Source organism: Sus scrofa, chromosome 14 (genome assembly GCF_000003025.6).
Source record: "Sus scrofa isolate TJ Tabasco breed Duroc chromosome 14, Sscrofa11.1, whole genome shotgun sequence".
NCBI lineage: Eukaryota > Metazoa > Chordata > Mammalia > Artiodactyla > Suidae > Sus > Sus scrofa.
The window spans coordinates 67,097,755-67,116,867 of record NC_010456.5 but is presented as its reverse complement, the minus strand read 5'-3'; the positions used below and the strand labels follow the sequence as shown (position 1 = coordinate 67,116,867).

General features: G+C 38.5%; 1 long non-coding RNA gene across 3 annotated transcripts in view; it reads right to left on the bottom strand.

Moving 5' to 3' along the window:
* LOC102164693 overlaps positions 2,086 to 19,113 on the bottom strand; it is a 35,675-nt gene continuing 18,647 nt past the window's right edge. For 2 of the 3 annotated variants that reach the window (XR_001300990.2, XR_307585.3), the window contains 2 exons: positions 6,445 to 6,539; positions 2,900 to 3,181 (listed from right to left, as the gene is read on the bottom strand). This is a non-coding gene — a long non-coding RNA (uncharacterized LOC102164693). Of the gene's footprint in view, positions 3,182 to 6,444; positions 6,540 to 19,113 lie in introns of all 3 variants that reach the window. The other variant, XR_307586.3, reaches the window with a different exon arrangement.

Genomic DNA, 19,113 nt, shown 5'->3' with positions numbered 1-19,113 from the left:
TTGAGGGATAGATACCTCAATGCACCCCTTAGGTGGTGTTCCACACTATCTCCCAGAGTTCCAGTAGGACTGAGCCCCAGCTGCCCACAGAGGAAATGACTTGATGACTCATCCTTTCCCTGCCTCACTCCTCTTCCTATCCATGGTATCAGCTCCCAAATTAACTACTTGAACTTGCATCCTTACCTCAGGTCTTATGGACTGGGGAACCCAACCTAGACAATATGAGCTTTTTCGCCTCTTACTTAGTCAATTATCTGATCATCCATACTTTTTCCCCATTTTAATATTGGAGTTTGAATTATCTATTTTAAATATTAAGAAGAAAGAGATATTTACAGAAGGCAATCATGATGGATCACAAACCAGGCCATTAATAAATTTAAATTAACACCAATTGTCTTAATAACCACATTAAGATTTTGGAGTTTTCTTGTGGCTCAGCAGGTTAAGGATCCAGCGTTGTTACTGCAGCTCCAGTCACTGCTGTGCTGTAGGTTTGATCCCTGGCCATGACCGTGTGTGGCCAAAAAAAGATTTAAAGTATTACAAGTTACTAATAATAACTACTACATTCAAAGTAATTACCCTCTCTTTATATGGAGTTCAAGATTTTCTTTATAAATGAACTAAAATGTAGAAAAATGGAAAAAACTAGCAAGCTATGGAGAGGAGAATACTTTAGCCAACATGTACTAAATGTGTTGATTGAGTGCTATGAGAAAAACTAAATTCAACAATGTAAATACACTCAAAATAGATTGGCATCATTTTTAGGGAGAAACTAGGGTTCAGTGGGATGTCTGTTGAGAAGATTTAGAATGGAGAAACGTTTTGGGTCAAATGACATTTTCTAGTATCTAAAATCAATATGTTGTTAATTAAAATACCAATCACCCAAGAAACAGTAAACAATGTTAAACTAAACTGGATCAGAGCCCAGAAAGTCAGCCTGACTAGGGGTGCACAAAACTAGGAAGAAAAAAAAAAAAAAAAAAACCCAAACCAAACAAAAAGCTTTCAAAAGCAACTAACCATTTGAAATGGGAGGAAAGGGCAGGGAGGGGATACAGAAAACAAAAGAAAATGGCCAGTTTGCATCTTGCTCTGGGCCAGGAATCAGACAGAATTGCTCCAACAGAATCTTTGTAGAGGCCTTTCTTCCAGCTACACAATTTAAACATTTGCAAAGGTAAAATGAAGACAGTCTAGACAACCTAACTTGCCTTGTACAGACAGTGAAAGTTTTTAAATAGGATATACAATACAAATCCACAAGAGTCAAATTTAAACACCTCTTCAGAATTGTGACTACCCTCACATTTCATGCTACCTCCAGAAGAGTTAACTTCTTTTTCTTTTTTTCTTTTGGCTGCAACATGCAGCACCTTGATGTAGGATCTCTGTTCCCAAACAAGGGATTGAACCAAGGCCACAGTGGTGAATGTGCAGAGTCCTAATCACTAGGTCACCAGGGAACTCCCTAGAGGAGTTAAATTCTTTAGATGTGTGACTCAGTCTTTTTTTTTTTTTTTTTTTTTGTCTTTTTTTGCTATTTCTTGGGCCGCTCCCACGGCATATGGAGGTTCCCAGGCTAGGGGTCGAATTGGAGCTGTAGCCACCGGCCTACGCCAGAGCCATAGCAACGCCGGATCCGAGCCGCGTCTGTGACCTACACCACAGCTCACGGCAACGCCGGATCGTTAACCCACTGAGCAAGGGCGGGGACCGAACCCGCAACCTCAAGGTTCCTAGTCGGATTCGTTAACCACTGCGCCACAACGGGAACTCCCTGACTCAGTCATTTTAATGTATTTTATCAAGACAGACTGTAATGTTTTTCTGAACTTACAAGATAACATGAAGGTTAAGTGTCTACACAATAGCAAACAGCCAGAAGAAATGTAGAAATCTGTCCAGATTAAAGTCAGTGAAAATAATGGCAATGCAAACAAGCTCAGGTCTGGATGCTTCAAAATACATTAAAAGATAATTACTCAATAATCCATCAGTTCTATACCAGTCATATTGTTACCAAAACTAGACCTCTTTCCACTGGTGCCAGATAGAAACGCAGGGACAGAGTTTTGGGTGAAGGAGAAAAAAAAAAGCTTTATTGCTCTGCCAGGCAAAGGAAGGTCACAAGAGGATAATGCCCTAAAGAGTGTGTCCCTACTTAGAGGAGATTAGGAGGTGGTTTTACAGTTTGGGAATAGAAAATAGACCACAGATAAGGATCAGTTTAGAGGCTCGCTTGCATTGTTTTCAAAGCTGGTGTTCAATAGTCTGGTGGTCTTCTTTCCAAATGAAGAATACTTCATTAACATCTTCCATTTGTTGTGGGTTTTCAGTCTGCAGAAGAACTCAAAGATATTATTATCTATATTCTTTGAGGAGGGACCAGGACCCTGCCCCAAAGCTGCACTATTGTTTGTTGACTTCTTCTCCAGGGGTCTCCACATCCCCTCCCTTCCCTGATTAGCAACTGTTTGAACCTACCCTTTGGAACTCAGGGAAGGTCAAGGAGGCTGAATGAAGCCTATCTCCTAAAAAACAATGGGGGACCTAGGCTTTTGTGCCCAGGAGCCCTACTGGGCTCTGCTCAGTTTCAAGATTCGAAGTCTAATTGGTGAGGAGAAGATTCCCCTGATGTTTCTGTCTCAAAGTAAAGATTTATTTACTTAAATATGTTTATTAGGTGCTCATCCAACCATTATCACAAAATAAAGACAACTTACTACATTACCAGCCTCCATATGTACTTAATTCTCTAAGGCAGTCAGCAGCCATCAACTAAGTAAGCAAGGACAAAGGTGGTCTTGGACAAACTCCATTACAGAACAATGTCACTTCGTTTTAGAACACATTTGCCTTTTCTGTTTAACAAACCACCACCAGATCTCAGTGAATTAACACACATTTATTTCTTCTTCTCAATCCATACTCCATGTAAATTAAAAACTCTGTTCCACATAGTTTACTGAAGGACTCAGGCAGATGAAGTTTCCACCAGCTTGTAGCCGTACCATCTGGAACACATGGCCAGAAGGAGGTGGTGGAAGAAAAAGGAGAAACTGGTGAATCCCATATATGTTACTTCTGCTCATATTTCATTAGCCAGAATTAATGTCATGGCTCCTTCCAACCACAAGGAACTTGAGAAGTACTGCGTCAATTGTGCCTGGAAAGGAAAGAGAGTTGGATATTGGAGGAATTTCTACCCCACACCTCAATGATCTGGAACTTTGAGTGATTTCCTTGAACAATATAAGGATAGAAACAGGCACTGAAAAGCAAAACTAAGGGCACACAAAAGACTTGAGTCATGGCTCGGAGATCTTAAGGCCAAGAGTCAGCAAGGAAGGAGACTTCGAGCTCTGAGCAAAGGAGGGAGCAAACATGAAAATCCTGAATGTCTTCAAGTGGCAAAGGCCAACTTGTCATGAATCTGTTTTAGTTGATTTTCTTTTGGCACAAAGTAACATTTTCCTCAGGGCATCTCAAATGTGTTACTTTATATCTGACATCATCCCATTTGTATTAATTAAAGTACGGTCTTTGCATTATCAGGAACAGATAAATCTGAGGGACTTCACAGAAATGCAGATTCCTAGGACCTACCCAAAAGCTTATGGATTTAAATTCCTAAAGACATTAGGTCCAGGAATGTGCTTTTAAACAAGTATATACTAGGTAATTCTAAGGCATTCAAAACTTTGGGAATCTCTGGAGTTCCTTGGTGACCTAGCAGTTAAAGAATCTGGGATTATTCCTGCTATGGGTCAGGCCACTGCTGTAGGGCAGGTTTAGTCCCCGGCCCAGGAAATTCTGCTTGCTGTGGACACAGTCAAAAATTAAAAATGAAAAAATGAAATAAATGTTGGGACTCTCTATTTTAGACTTCTGCCAGAATCCAGGGCAACTCTGATATCTAGGTTGGGTTTGGACCCTGGGAGAATGCCAACACTTGTCCTAGACATCTGGTAATGTCTGCCCTAGTACCAGAAGGCACTTGGTAAAGTTGAGACTATGCATTTAGGCTAAATGGGGACTTTTCTGGGTGATGAAAATTCAAGGGGCATGGAAACTAGGTTGGTTTTGAAATCCTGCTAAATTTGGTTTGGGAAAGACTTGTTCAACACAGAGCAGTTTCAGGGACAAAAGAATTTGTAGGTAGGTTTACCAACAGATTCAGGATGGTGGGAATGGTGAAGAATACTGAGATTGTGTCATTGAGGTTTTGGTATGGGCAGGTGGAGCAGGTGAGGGATTTGGGATTTCCCAAGCACATGTTGCAAGTACTGCTCCTTAAAACAGGCTGTGCTGGGCAGACAGGGGGCAGCAGGTGAATCCTGAACCCTCTTTGCTGAGATTGGGGGGGGGGGGAACAGGGTTGCCACATGCTATTATAGTTATTACAAACTATGAGAAAAAATAAGATTATGAAAATAAAGAATGATGATAAAGGAATTCCTTTGTGGTGCAACAGGTTAAGGATCCAGCATTGTCACTGCAGCGGTCAGGGTCATTGCTATGGTGCAAGTTGGACCTCTGACCCAGGTATTTCCATATGCCACAGGCACAGCCAAAAAATAATAATAATTATGATGATGATGTAGAATGTGTATGGAGGAATTTTCTCCAAAATGTTAAGCTCTTATCATTAAAAAATTGTTGTACTGAGAAGAATTCATTTTGCCAGAGTAAAGGTATTTATTATCTGCAGAATGCATAAGCTCTCTGTGAGCTCTTCAAACCTATGATCAGGGAGTGAGCTATCTTTGGAAGTAGAACATCATGGCCTATATGACACGGAGGCTAGGGTCTAGGAGTGGGTAAGAAGTTCAGACCATGATGTAAGAAGCAGAGAGAAGGTACTGAGCACAGAGGCTCTTGGTAAATAAAATGAAAAAATGGTGTACCAAATGCCAACAAACAATGTTACTCTTCAAGGTAATCAATATTAGCAGCTGCTAATAGGCACTCCCCCTCCCAACATCTCAGTGGCTTAACAATAAAAAAATTCTTTTTTTTTTTTTAGTTTGATTGACGTATCATTGACCAATACAATTATAAGATAGTTAAAGTGTACATCATGGTGATTTGATATACATACACATCTTTTTTTTTGGTTTTTACATCACGCCTGGGGCATGCAGAAGTTCCTGGATCAGGGATCAAACCCATGCCACAGCAGCAACCCAAACTACTGCAGTGACAACACGAGATCCTTAACTCACTGCCCCACAAGTGAACTCCTCATGTACATACACATTATGAAAGGATTCCCACAATCTAGTTAAAATTTTTCTTTCTTTCTTACATCCCTACCCAGTATAGATTGGGCAACACTCCTTAGATGCTGTCCTCTAAACAGAGACTCAGAAACTTAGGATACTTCTGTAGTATGGCTCTATTTCCTTGTACCTCCATGGACTCCTCTGTTCGGCTGTCACTCAACCATTAAGTAAAGAGAGAGAGCAAGAAGTTACCTAAGATGTTTTAAAGAAAAGTCTGGGGAGTTCCCATTGTGGCTCAATTGTAACAAACCCCACGAGTGTCCATGAGGGTACGGGTTTGAATCCTGACCTCCATCAGTGGGTTAAAGGATCCCACGTTTCTGTGAGTTGTGGTGTAGATTGCAGATGAGGTTCAGATCCAGTGTTGCTATGGCTGCGGTATAGGTCAGCAGCTTCAGCTCTGATTTGACCCCTAGCCTGGGAACTTCCATGTGCTGCAGATAGAGCCCTAAAAAGACAAAAAAAAAACCAAAAACAAAACAAAACAAAACAAAAGGTAAGTCTGGAAGTACTGTGTGTTACTTCCCTTCACACTCCATTGGCCAGAACCTACTCAAATAACACCAACCTAACTTCAAGCAAAACTGGGAGATGAGTCTTTTTATTTATCCAGGAAGAGGAAATGAAGTCAGTGAACATCTAGCCAGTTTCTGCCACTCAATGACTACTAAGCATAATCTGCCTCATCTTAATTAAAATCATATAACACCCTAAAGTTTTACAGTGTATCTCCTAAAATATTTTATTTAAAACTGCAGTAAATATCTGAATGTCATTGTCAGAACAGCTAAGATTTTCAGGAAAAATTTTAGAAATGCAGGGATCTCTAAGAGTGTGTATAAAAAATAAGTATTCAAGGTTCAGGTTGACTGAGTTTTGCAGTGCAATCCTGGAATTTGGAGGGTAGCTAAGTCCTCATTCTTGTGATTGCCTTGCAAGCCCATTTTTGAAAAAGGTACATGATGGAGAACATATGAAGAATGTTTGGGGTGTAAATTGTAAATCTTATTTATGAACTTATAACATTTATAATCTCAGATCCAACCTAATACTGTATCTCTCCACACACTTATGGCAGATCCAGTAGAAAATTCATTAACAGCTTGTTTTGAACGTTTCTGAGGTATCCCCTCTACATACTTACACATCATCATTGTGCTTTTTCTTCACATTCTTGTTTTTCAGCCCAAGATTCATAGTCTGCATTTCGTTTAGATATCAGCATTTCCTCTAAATATTCTAGAGCAAGAAATTTCAACCCATGATTCACCATGAATTTTTGTGAGTTGTGAAAGCTTCAAAACTTTCTGGTAAACCCATTTTGCTTTTAACTCTCTCCCTCCCACTTTCTCCTCCCTCCTCTGGACTATGCAATAGCTCTGTTTTGTAATTACCCAGCATGTACTTTTCTCCTTATTTAAAAAAGACTTCTAATAGTCAAGACAGCATTTTAAAGACCACACTAAGAAAGGCTATCTAAATATGAAACAGATGAGTAAGTATATCTTGGGCAAAATAACCTGCAGATATGAAAAAGAAAATTAGAGAATGCATATGTTTGTGGCTGAGAAAGCATGTCTGTCCAAATCTATGGAAGAGGATTGGTATGGAGAAAAGAGAGCTATACAGAAGGGTATTGTCTAGTTGTTACATAGGCAACTGAGAATTCTGGGATGACCCTCAGCCTCTTTGCCTGACAAATCATCTTTGATTAGATGTCTGGAGTTGGAAACAATTAATGCCAGGTGGGTAAAAGAGAGAGTCGATTCCATTTACTCTATCACCTCATTTATTTGGGGAATGAGGCAAGATAGACAAAAAAAAATATATGTATCAGCATCAAATGATCATCATTTTTCATTTGTTTGCAAAGCCATTTGTGGATATTCTCATTGAGAACATCTCAAAATCTAAGAGCCACCTTTATATAAAATTAATGTAAACTATAGATTAGAACCAGCATAGAAAGCATTAATATTGCCATTTTTCAAATCACAAGCAGAAGGAGCCACTGTGAAAAGAAATAAGAAAAAAAAAAAAAGAAATAAGAATGGTTATAGAGGACCCCAACAATAAAACCTTATATTAAAGTGAAAAACAGTTCTACTGCTTTGAGTCAGTAGTATTGTTACTAATAAAGCTTTGGTCAATAACAGCCTTTCATATAAAGCTTCTTTTTTTTTCCTCTGTAGGCTGTAAAGGTTTTTCATTTTACATTTGTCATCTAACCTATTGTATTAATAGTTTTTAAAAGCAGATTTTTGGTAAGTTCCCCTTTGGTGCAGTGGGTTAAGGATCCTGTGTGACTGCAGCTGTGGCACAGGTTCAATCCCTGATCTGGGAACTTTCACATACCACCGACGGGGCCAAATAAAGAAAAAATAAAAGCAGATTTTTCTCCTAAAATTAAGATTTTTTTTAAGCATCATCTTTATGCAGTGATGGAGCCCTCCTAGGCTGGAAGCACTGTCGATAAGTCATAATGTGGACCTTGATCTCTGACCACTTTTGGAGAGTGACCAAATCAAGACAAAAAAAATCTAATCTTACCAAAGACCACAAAGGAATTTCTTGGCAAAGTCAGATGAGAAAACAGAGTTCATGAACTCCAACGGCTGACGTTTTTAACCACTGGCTTTCCTCATTTGGGGAGCTTTTTTGTTTTTGTTGGTGGTGGTGGTGGTGGGTTGCTTTTGTTTTTGTTTTTGTTTTTGTTTTAGGGCCACATCCGAAGCTTATGGAGGTTCCCAGGTTAGGGGTCTAATCGGAGCTACAGCTGCCGGTCTACGCCACAGCCACAGCAATGTGGGATCTGAGCCACGTCTGCAACCTACACCACAGCTCACAGCAACACTGGATCCTTAACCCATTGAGCGAGGCCAGGAATTGAACCTGCAACCTCATGGTTCCTAGTTGGATTCGTTTCTGCTGTCCCATGACGGGAACTCCTTGGGAACCCTTTTTGGATTTAAAAAAAAAAAAAATGTAGAAAATTCTGGACTTTTGCTTGAGTTTTCTATGACCCATTTAATAAATTGGTAGAAAGAGCTCTATACTAGGAGTGAGAAACTTAAGACTTTGAAAAAAACTGTATATAATGGGACATTTTAGTGACTTCTTTGCCCCATCACTCAGTTTCAAGAATCTTAAATTCATAACCTATCTTATTTCAACTACATCCCACTGAATTCCTTCCCCCCATATAATTTTGAAGAAAATCCCAGACATCATACCATTTCATCCATAAATATTTCAGTATGTGTCTCTAAAAGATGGGTCTTAAAAAAGAAACATAACCACAATACCATTGTAATACCTAAAATATTTGATAGTAATTATTTAATACCATCAAATATGCATTGTTCAACATTCCAACTGTCTCATAGATATAATAATTTTTAGTAGCTCGTTGGAATCAAGATCCATATAAAGTTCACTAATTATGATTAACTACATATTTCTTAGGTCTTTTAAATTTTTTTGTGGGGTTTCTCTCTCTCTTTTTTAGTTCGTAATTTATTGTTGAAGAAACCAGGTCATTTGCCCTGTAGACATAGATTAAATTTTGCTGATTGTAATCCTATGGTATTGTTTAACATGTTCTTCAATTCTCTGCTTATAAAGTGGTAGTTGAATCTAACAGGTATGAACCAATTCAGATTATGTTGCCTTTGGCAAGAGTATTCGATGAATAGGATGTATTTCCATCAGGAGGCATTAATATCTGTTTATCTCTTGTTTTATCATGTTAGTAGATGTTGGTGATCAATGTGTAGATTCATTAACTCATTAAGAATTGAAAAAAAAAAAAAAAGGAGTTCCCCTCGTGGCACAGTGGAAACGAATCTGACTAAGAACCATGAAGTTTCGGGTTCGATCCCTGGCCTCACTCAGTGGGTTAAGGATCCGGCATTGCTGTGAGCCATGGTGTAGGTCACAGAGGTGGCTCGGATCTGGCATTGCTATAGCTGTGGTGTAAGCTGGTGGTCACAGCTCTGATTAGACCCCTAGCCTGGGAGCTTCCACATACTGTGGGTGCAGCCCTAAAAAAGACAAAAAGACAAAAAAAAAAAAAAAAAAAGAATTGCATAATGATGGTGCTATAATTCTATTAGTCCTTCATTTATAAGACAGAAAAATAATTCTCATTTATTAGATAGCTCCCCAGGATGAATGCAAAGCCAGGATGAATGCTTGATTCTTTTTTTTTACTATGGGTTTTCAAAATAATGAATTGGTTTACTAGTATCCTAATGATAACTAACTAGTTTTTATATTTTAGTATCATTGTAATTTTGTAGAAGTTCACTATCCAATAGAGGAAACAGATGTACATAGACAATTAAAATACACATGATTTTGTATTATAGGAAAAGTAAGTAAATGCTCCTATGGGCATCCAGAAGTGAAAGATTCTAACTCTGCCTTATAGGTTACAACAAAGGTCTCAGAAAGGAGAGAGTGCTTGAATTGCTTGCTGAGGGATGATGTTCACCAGGCAGAGAAAATCAAGAATTTGTTCTCTTTAAAAAAAAAAAAAAAAGTTCTCTCTTTCTGCACCCCCCCCACCAGAGCCTGCTCGTACTTTCTTCACACCTATCTTCTCTCTCCTCTATCTTACTAAACAATTTATTTGCCTCACTAAAAAAATAAAAAATAAAAGAATTTTTTCTCCCATGACTAATAGAAACTTAGCAGAGGCCACCTCTGCAGATAGTTCCAAGGATTTTATCTGGTGCAACTGATAGAGTGGTAGGAAACAGACAAAGTTCACTAAAGGGGTAAGAGGATAGGATTCGTGTGATGGAGTGGAAACTGTAGGGATGGGAGGAGGAATTCAATTTGTATATGTTGAGTTTGTGATGCCTCCGGGATAGCCAGATGGAAACGTCTGGTAGACACCTGGAACTATGATCTCGAATTCAGAAAAACCTTGCCTTTTGGATAGGTAGGTTTAAGATTCACCAGCGTATAACACTGAAATCCTGCAAGTGGGATGAGGTCCTGGAAGGAGGGTAGAATAAGATGAGAAGGGCACTAAGTTGAATCTACCACCATATTTCAGGGGTCTGAAGAAGAGAAATCTGTAAGGGATACCGAGAAGGAACAGAGAAGTATGAAATATCATGGAAACCAAAGGAGGAGAGAGATTCTGAATCCAGAGTGAGGCCCAGGAAGATAACAGCTGAAAAGTAATCACAAGGATTTTTCAATTAGGTAGCCCTTAGGGCTCTCATCAAAGGCTGTTTCAGTGGATAGGTGAGGATAGGAGCTACCTTTCAGTGGAGGCAGAGTGAATGAATGAGAGGTGAGGAAAGAGAGCCTCGCTTTAAAAAGCTTGGTAGGGTCTGGCAGAATGAAAACTCATTGTTATAAATTGTGTCTCATATGTAACATAAAAACAACCAACCAATAAACATTAATTGTGAGCTTATTGTGTGTATGCTGTTATGCCAATGTACTACTAGAATAAAAAAAGAATCATGACATAGTCCTTGCTGTAAAGGACACAATTGCTAAGGAGAAAGTATGCAAAATTTTTTTTTTTTTTTTGGTTTTTAGGGCCGCACTCATGGCATGTGGAGGTTCCCAGGCTAGGGGTCAAATCAGAACTGTAGCTGCTGGCCTATGCCACAGCCACACAGGATCCGAGCCACATCTGCAACCTACACCACAGCTCATGGTAACGCCAGATCCTTAACCCATTGAGCAAGGCCAGGGATCGAACCTACATCCTCATGGATGCTAGTCAGATTCGTTAACTGCTGAGCCACAATGGGAACTCTGAAAGTATGCATATTTCTAAATGCATATTTAAAAAGGAGGTTGGGGTTAACAGATGCAAACTATTGCTTTTGGAATGGATTAGCAATGAGATCCTGCTGTGTAGCACTGAGAACTATGTCTAGTCACTCATGATGGAGCATGATAATGGGAGAAAAAAGAATGTATACATGTATGTGTAACTGGGACACCATGCTGTACAGTAGAAAAAAAAATCATATTGGGGAGTTCCCGTCGTGGCGCAGTGGTTAACGAATCCGACTAGGAACCATGAGGTTGCGGGTTCGGTCCCTGCCCTTGCTCAGTGGGTTAACGATCTGGCGTTGCCGTGAGCTGTGGTGTAGGTTGCAGACGCGGCTCGGATCCCGCGTTGCTGGGCCTCTGGCGTAGGCCGGTGGCTACAGCTCCTATTCAACCCCTAGCCTGGGAACCTCCATATGCCGCGGGAGCGGCCCAAGAAATAGCAACAACAACAACAACAACAACAACAAAAGACAAAAGACAAAAGACAAAAAAAAAAAAAAAAATCATATTGGGGAAATAACAATTAAAAAATTAAAAAAATAAAATAGTAAAAAGAAAGCTCTTCAGAAACCCTAAGAAATAAGATTAAATAAGGCATTTAAAGAATATGTTGGCCTTGATTATCCCATTAAAATTGTACGAAGAATCCACATGTGTGATTCTAAAAAACAAGAATATATGCTGTTAAAAAAGAAATCAAAAATAAATCTGATACATGAAACAAAAACAGTTCTGTGAATCAGTATAGTTAGATTTCTTTTGAATAGGAATTCAGCACAAGATTTTTGCATCTATTCATTAAAAGATCAGGTTCAGTGCCTCTGAATACAGAAAGGATAATCGTATTATCTCACCTGCCACAAGCAGGCTAATACGTGTATATGGATTCAGTACAGTGTCTGTGAAGTATTATAATGAGCAGATTCCTCATTAGAGGTTCAACAAAGTCAGCAGTGGCTGTCATCATTACAGCTTCAATGAGGAAGCCCCCTCCTCAGCCTTCCCCTTCCACTGATCTTTGATGAAGACTTTCTGCATTTTACAAAAGTACCTTCATAGTTCTAGAAGTGGTTTTTAACCATCCTGCTTTTTGATCAGCTTTCTAATCAGTGCTTACTTTATTTTTCTTATTTTTTATAATGATTTTTATTTTTTCCATTATAGCTGATTTACAGTGTTCTGTCAATTTTCCACTGCACAGCAAGGTGACCCAGTCACACTTACATGTATACATTCTTTTTTCTCACATTATCATGCTCCATCACAAGTGACCAGACATAATTCCCATGCTATACAGCAGGATCCCATTGCTTATCCATTCAGAGCTTACTTTAGATTCAAGTGGAGAATAAAACTGACCGTGAAAAAGACCACTCGGTTACATGAAAGATCCCTCTCTGCAGCATCCTGACAACTGAGGGAGCCTTCTTGAGTGCTGCCTCTCATGGGAGCACGTTGAAATCCAGGAACCAGGTCTCAATACAGGCAAATAAGAAATGAAATGATGAGCAGCACAGAGCCAAAAAAGCTCTCAACATAAGAGGAGTCATAATTAGATGGCACCACCTCCTTCTCTAAGGAGACAATGTTTCAATTTACATTTAATTCTGTTATCCATGGTAGGGTTACAAATAAGAGGTCAAGTATGACAAATCAGCAGAAAGACTTATGTAACGCTGAAACGCCTGTCTTTTCCTTTCCTTCCTGAGACTCAGTCCTGGTCTTGAATTGCATAGTGTGGATATAATGGACACTGTTTCATGCTTGAATGCAGTGCCTCCCACTGAGAGGGTTCTCCATGTGTTCCGGCAGGTGGTTCACTCTTGGAGGAAGATTAGGAGAGCCTTTTCTTTGTTTATCATTGCTCAGGGAAATGAGACCTCACTGGATGGTTCCGAGATTGGCATCTACCAGTGGGCCCAGGGCTCGTGGCTCTGCAGTCAGAGAGTGGGCCGACTTGGGCAGCAAGGTGGGCCCTAAATAAGCCTTTCAAATATATTGGTGCAAAGAAGTGCAGATTCATCTGTGCATTATATAATAACCTTCTTTCCTCTAGTGCCTGAGACCAGATGGCTACATCAATAAATAAATTACAACCAAGTCTGTTCCAATGTTATGACTGTAGAATTTAAGATAATTCCTTTAATCAGCCATCCAAAGAGTTGAGTCTCCTTTGTGTCCTGACCTAGAAGTAGTTATCTTTCACCATGACTTTCAGAGTCCTCCGGTGATAAGAGATTTTCAGTATCAGTGAATATAAATTTAAGTTTTATTACTGAATTTTCTAGGGGAGAAGTTAATAAAAAAACCTCTGAGTCTTATTTATTTCACGGTGGAAATAAAATGCTGACATTTAAGAATTGTTGAAGAATTTGAGAGAAAAATCTAAAGTTATATCATGGTTTTAGTTTTAAAATAGAGATTTCAAAATAAGCCAGCTTATTAGAATTCAAAAGGGAACTTCAAAACTCAAATCCCCAACCTACAACTTTTTTTTTTCAGACAGCCAGATGCTCACCTTCCCTTCACATTAAAAAATACCAAGGACTTAGGGAACTGTTCTACTTCTCTAATTATTAAGAATTCAAAGATGAATGTAGCCATAAAACAAACTAATGGCTGACTTAAGACTGCTGATGGAAAAAAAAAAAATTCTCAGAGCCCAAATAATCCTGTTAGAATAAGGAATATTATTTTTTGAATTAACAATTAATGGTTTGTTAAATTCTTGTATTACTGAATGAGCTGGCTGTTGAGAAAGCAGTTGAGCAATGATCAGAAACCATAGTGCAGTAAACAATCATCTATTCAAGGTCAACAGTTGTAAACTCCAGCTATACATTAAAATCATTGACAGAGGGGCATGTAAAAAATTCTGACACCCTGGGCCCACCTCAGAGATTATGATATAACTGGTCTATGGGGGCTCTAAAATCATATTTTTTCAAAATTACTCCCACCCCTCACTCCCTATCTAGGTATTTCTAATGTGCAATCGAGTTAAAAACTTCTTTTCTAGACTAGTTGTCTGTCTTTTTAGGATACTGAACTGTTATTTATAATTGATATAAGCATTAAAGAATAGCAGGGACACGTAAAATATTTCTTTTATGATGATTTGTTCTAAATCACTATTCTCTTAAAGGTTTAGAAAATTGCAATTACTAAGCAAACAAAAATAGCATCTACACAGTGTTTATAACAAGTATGAAATATAGGTATAGGTATGGATGAGAAATAGATGAGCCGCAAGATATTCTTTTTATTTTCATTGAATTTGTAAGTTCCTTGGAATGAAATCATAGAATTTTCTATCCAGATAACTTTATTAAGGATCAAAGTTAGGTGACTTTCTAAGGTTCATCTCATTTATAATAGGGATTGGTTAGATTGGAATCCTAATATTCTTTCAGCTATTTCCTTGACTTGACTTTGTAGAAAGTAAATGTTACTTTTGGGGAAATAATAAAAGAAACCACAACCAATTATCTGAAACTTAACTAAACATTAGAGGTAGTTTATAGAATGGTTGTCAGGACTATGGACTCTGGAATCAAAAAAAAAAAAAAAAAAGAAAGAAAGAAAAAAAAAAAAAACCCACACAATCTAAGCCTGACTTTAACATTTACCACCTGAGAGAGCTAAACCTTCCTGAACCTCAACTTTTACATCAGGAAAACAAGGACATTATAATAAAAGCCAATTCCTTTCCTGCTCATGTGGCATTAGTTGTTTTCCAACCCTAGGACCTAAGGAGAGTGAACCCAGAGCTTTCTGTTAAATGTGTTAATAATTAAGTCAGAGTTCCCATTGTGGCTCAGAGGGTTAAGAACCTGACTAGTATTCATGAGGATGCAGGTTCATTCCCTGGCCTTGCTCATTGGTTTAAGGATCTGGCGTTGCCATGAGCTGAGTGTAGGTCATGAACATGGCTTAGATCTGACATTGCTGAAGCCGTGGTGTAGGCTGGCAGCTGCGGCTGTGATTTGACCCCTAGCCTGAGAATTTCCATATGCTGCAGATGTGGCCAAAAACAAAAAACAAATAAAAACCAATAAAGTCAAACCATACACATATCTGGTAAGGAGTTAGGATTCAAAATATATAAGAAACCGGAGTTCCTGTTGTGGCACAGCGGAAATGAATCTGACTGGGAACCATGAGGTTGTGGGTTCGATCCCTGACCTCACTCAGTGGGTTAAGGATCTGGCATTGCTGTGAGCTGTGGTATAGGTTGCAGATGCAGCTTGGCTCCCACATTGCTGCAGCTGTAGCTCCGATTAGACCCCTAGCCTGGGAACATCCATATGCTGCAAGTGCGGCCCTGAAAAAGACAAAAAAAAGAGAGACAAAATATATAAGAAACTTATACAACTCAATGGCCAAAAAATATATATATGATTTAAAAATGGTCAGAGGACCTGAATATATATTTTTTCAAATAAGACAAGCAAATGGTCAACAGGTACATGGAAAGGTGCTCAATATCACTAATAATCAGGGAAATGCAAATCAAAACCATAATGAAATATCACCTCACACCTATCAGAATGGCTACTATCGAAAAGACAAGAGGGAAAAAAAAAAAAGATAAGATATAACAAATTCTGAGGAGAATGTGGAGAAAAGGGTACCCTGGTATATGGTTGGTGGGAATGTACATTGGTGCAGCCACTATGGAAAATATAGCATGGAGGTTCCTCAAAATATGAAAAATAGAACTACCATATGATGCAACAATCTCTCTTCTGGGTATAAATCCAAATAAGAGGAAATCATTATCTCAAAGAGGTATCTATGTTCCTATGTTCATTGCAGCACAGTAGCCAAGACATGTAAACAACCTTTGTGATGGATGAATGGATAAGGAAAATGTGGTCTACATAGACAATGGAATATTATTCCGTCATAAAAAAGAAGGCAGTCCTGTCATTTGTAACGACATTGGTGGACCTTGAGGGCACTATGCAAACTGAAATAAGTCAGGGAAAAACAAATACTGCATGATTTCACTTATACATAGATTCTAAAAACATCAGACTCAGAAACAGAGTAGTATGGTGGCTGCCAGGAGCTGGTGGTTCCCAGGGGTGGGGGAAATAGGGAGGTGTTGATCAGAGAGTACAAACTTTCAGTTATAAAATGAATACTTTTTGGGGATCTAATGTACAGAAAGATGACTATAGTTAACAATATGTATCATATATTTGAAAGCTGCTTTGAGAGTGTTTAATGTTTAATGTTCTCCCCATAAAAACAAAATGTTAAATATGTGAGAGAAAGGATATGTTAAATAACCATATTGTGGTAAACATTTCCCTATATGTATGTGTTTCAACTCATCACATTGTACACTTTATTTTTTTAAAACCTAAATATTTGCTATCAAACCCTTTTATTTTATTTTATTTTTTATTTTTTTGTCTTTTTAGGGCCACACTGTGTCATATGGAGGTTCCCAGGCTAGGGGTTGAATTGGAGCTGTAGCTGCTGGCCTACACCACAGCTAGCAACGCCAGATCTGAGGTGCATCTGCAACCTACACCACAACACCAGATTCTTAACCCACCGAGCGGAGGCCAGGGATCAAACATGCATCCACATGGACACTAGACACTAGTTTCCACTGAGCCATGATGGGAACTCCCACATCGTACACTTTAAACTTATACAATGTTTTATGTCAACTATATCTCAGTAAAACTGGGAGAAAAACAAACAATAAAGTTCTTTACAATGGCCCATTCTCTACATTTCATTTTTCACATACATTTCAACAGCTGGCATGCTATAGAAGATTAAATAAGATAATGTATATGAATCATATAGAGTAATACCTAGCATATGGTGTGCACATAAGAATATCAACAACTATTATTTATTTCTTAGGGTTGCTCAATGAAGCAGATGGAAATTTTTTTGTTTAGGGGGAATGTAAATTGCGTTTGCATCCTAAATAGTTTATATCGTGTGGAACATTCTTCCATGGAGTGCAAACCACTTCACCTGAATAATTAGTAACATTATAAGTCAATCAGGCAGTCAGCATATATCAGGCAGTCAGAAAAATTGTCAAGGAAGAGGACATCTTTATCCTCAAAAAAACCTATAACTTAGTGAAGGGGAAGGGAAAGAATAAGAGTCCTCTAAGCCAAGTGAAGTACCAGGCTGATCAACTCATTGAGCTTATATTTGATGTTAGTCTCCTCCATGCTACCCACTCTATTTCTCAGACACGCACTAGGCAGCAATTAGAGAATTCGGAGAAATAGTGTCTGCAGGTTTGTTTGACACCTGGGTTCCATTTATACTGTGTTTCTGGGGAAGGGAATTAATTTAACCAAGAAAAGAAATAATGTGATGCCCTTACCCATCAAATAAGCGATTTTCTGCCAAATAAGTGTGCTCATGGGCCAAGGGTGAGCATTACAATCAGGAAACCAGCAAAGGACAAGATGACACCAGGCTTTTGTTATGGGCTTTATGTTTGATGAATAGCACTTCCAGAGATTTTAAAGGGGAAAAAAAAAATGTGCTAAAATGATGTCATCTGCTTACAGGGAAGAAAAAAAAAAAAAAAACACACACTACAAGATACCTGGAGTAATATCAAGGTTACAGATGACAAAATAGATATTGCAGCCCTAAAAGGAAAGAAAATTCATCATCTTTTTCTTTCCTTAATTACATTACTTTTGTGATCCAAGTTTGAAGATATTCTATTTCATGTTTATGAACATTTTCTGCAAATGGTTATAACTGCCTATAACCTCACTTGAGGCAAATGAAACTTTCAAATAAAAAAGTGACAACTATATTCATTAATCACTTAACAGATATTGATTGAAAGCCTACTGTGAGCTGCTCTGTGCTATGAAGAGTAATACAGGGTCTCTGCCCTCACAGACATCCCAGTCCTGTGAAGGGAAGTTCCCGCTGTGGTGCAGTGGGTTATGAATCTGACTGCAGTGACTCAGGTCACTGCAGAGGCAATGGTTTGATCCTGGCTGTCTGCGTTGGGTTAAAGGATCTGACATTGCTGCAGCTCAGATTCAATCCCTGGCCTAAAAAGTCCATATGTTGTGGGTGCAGCCATTAAAAATAAATAAATAAAAATTTTAAATTTGCAACCAATCCAGTGAAGGGAAACAAGTAAAAAAACCTAATAAAACCGAGATTATTTAATGAAGTACAATGAAGAAAGTAAACATAAACTATGAGAGAGAATAAGGAGAAACTTGCTCTAGATAGGGAAATCAGGAAGTACCCTTTGAAAATATGACAGCTGCACTAAAACCTAAGTGAGAAGGAGCAAGTCTCAGTGAAAACCAGGGAAAGAGTTATTCATGTGGAGAGGACTACACACACAAAGGTCCTGATGCAGAAAAAGTCTCTAATAACTGACAAATGGGTAGATGACTAGCATGAAGCAGCAAGGGAGACAATGGCATGAGGCTTGAGGAAAGGTAGAAGTACATCATTTTTAGAGCCTTGGCCACAGTAAGGTATTTGAATTTTCTCCTAATGGCATTAGTGGTATTTAAGCAGAAGATGACATATTCTGATGTATGTTTAATATATGTGTGTGTGTACCTGATTTCATCTTTTACTAAGAAAAATCCAGGTTTCTTACAATAATAGGAAATAGAGAGTTATCAACATTGCTGTGAGTCAAGTAAATAAGTTTCCTCGCTCAGTTTAATCTTTACTTGTGAAATCCCAATGTCTGGCAGATGCTGCACTATCAAAGGAGAATAGAGATGTAGCCCAGGCGTTGTCACCAGAAGAATCTAGGAAAAAGACATGTGGACATAGAACTTTACTGGACTGGCCTGGAAATATATGTCTAGACTGAAGTGACATCGTGAAAACTTGGTGCCATATTGGAAAGACATTTCCTGGCTCCAAGCCTCATAAAGTCACTTATTCTTGCAGGATCTTTCATTATTGGCATGAAAAGATATAGAGTCACAGAAAAGCATATTGTCTCAGGGTTAGAAAGAAA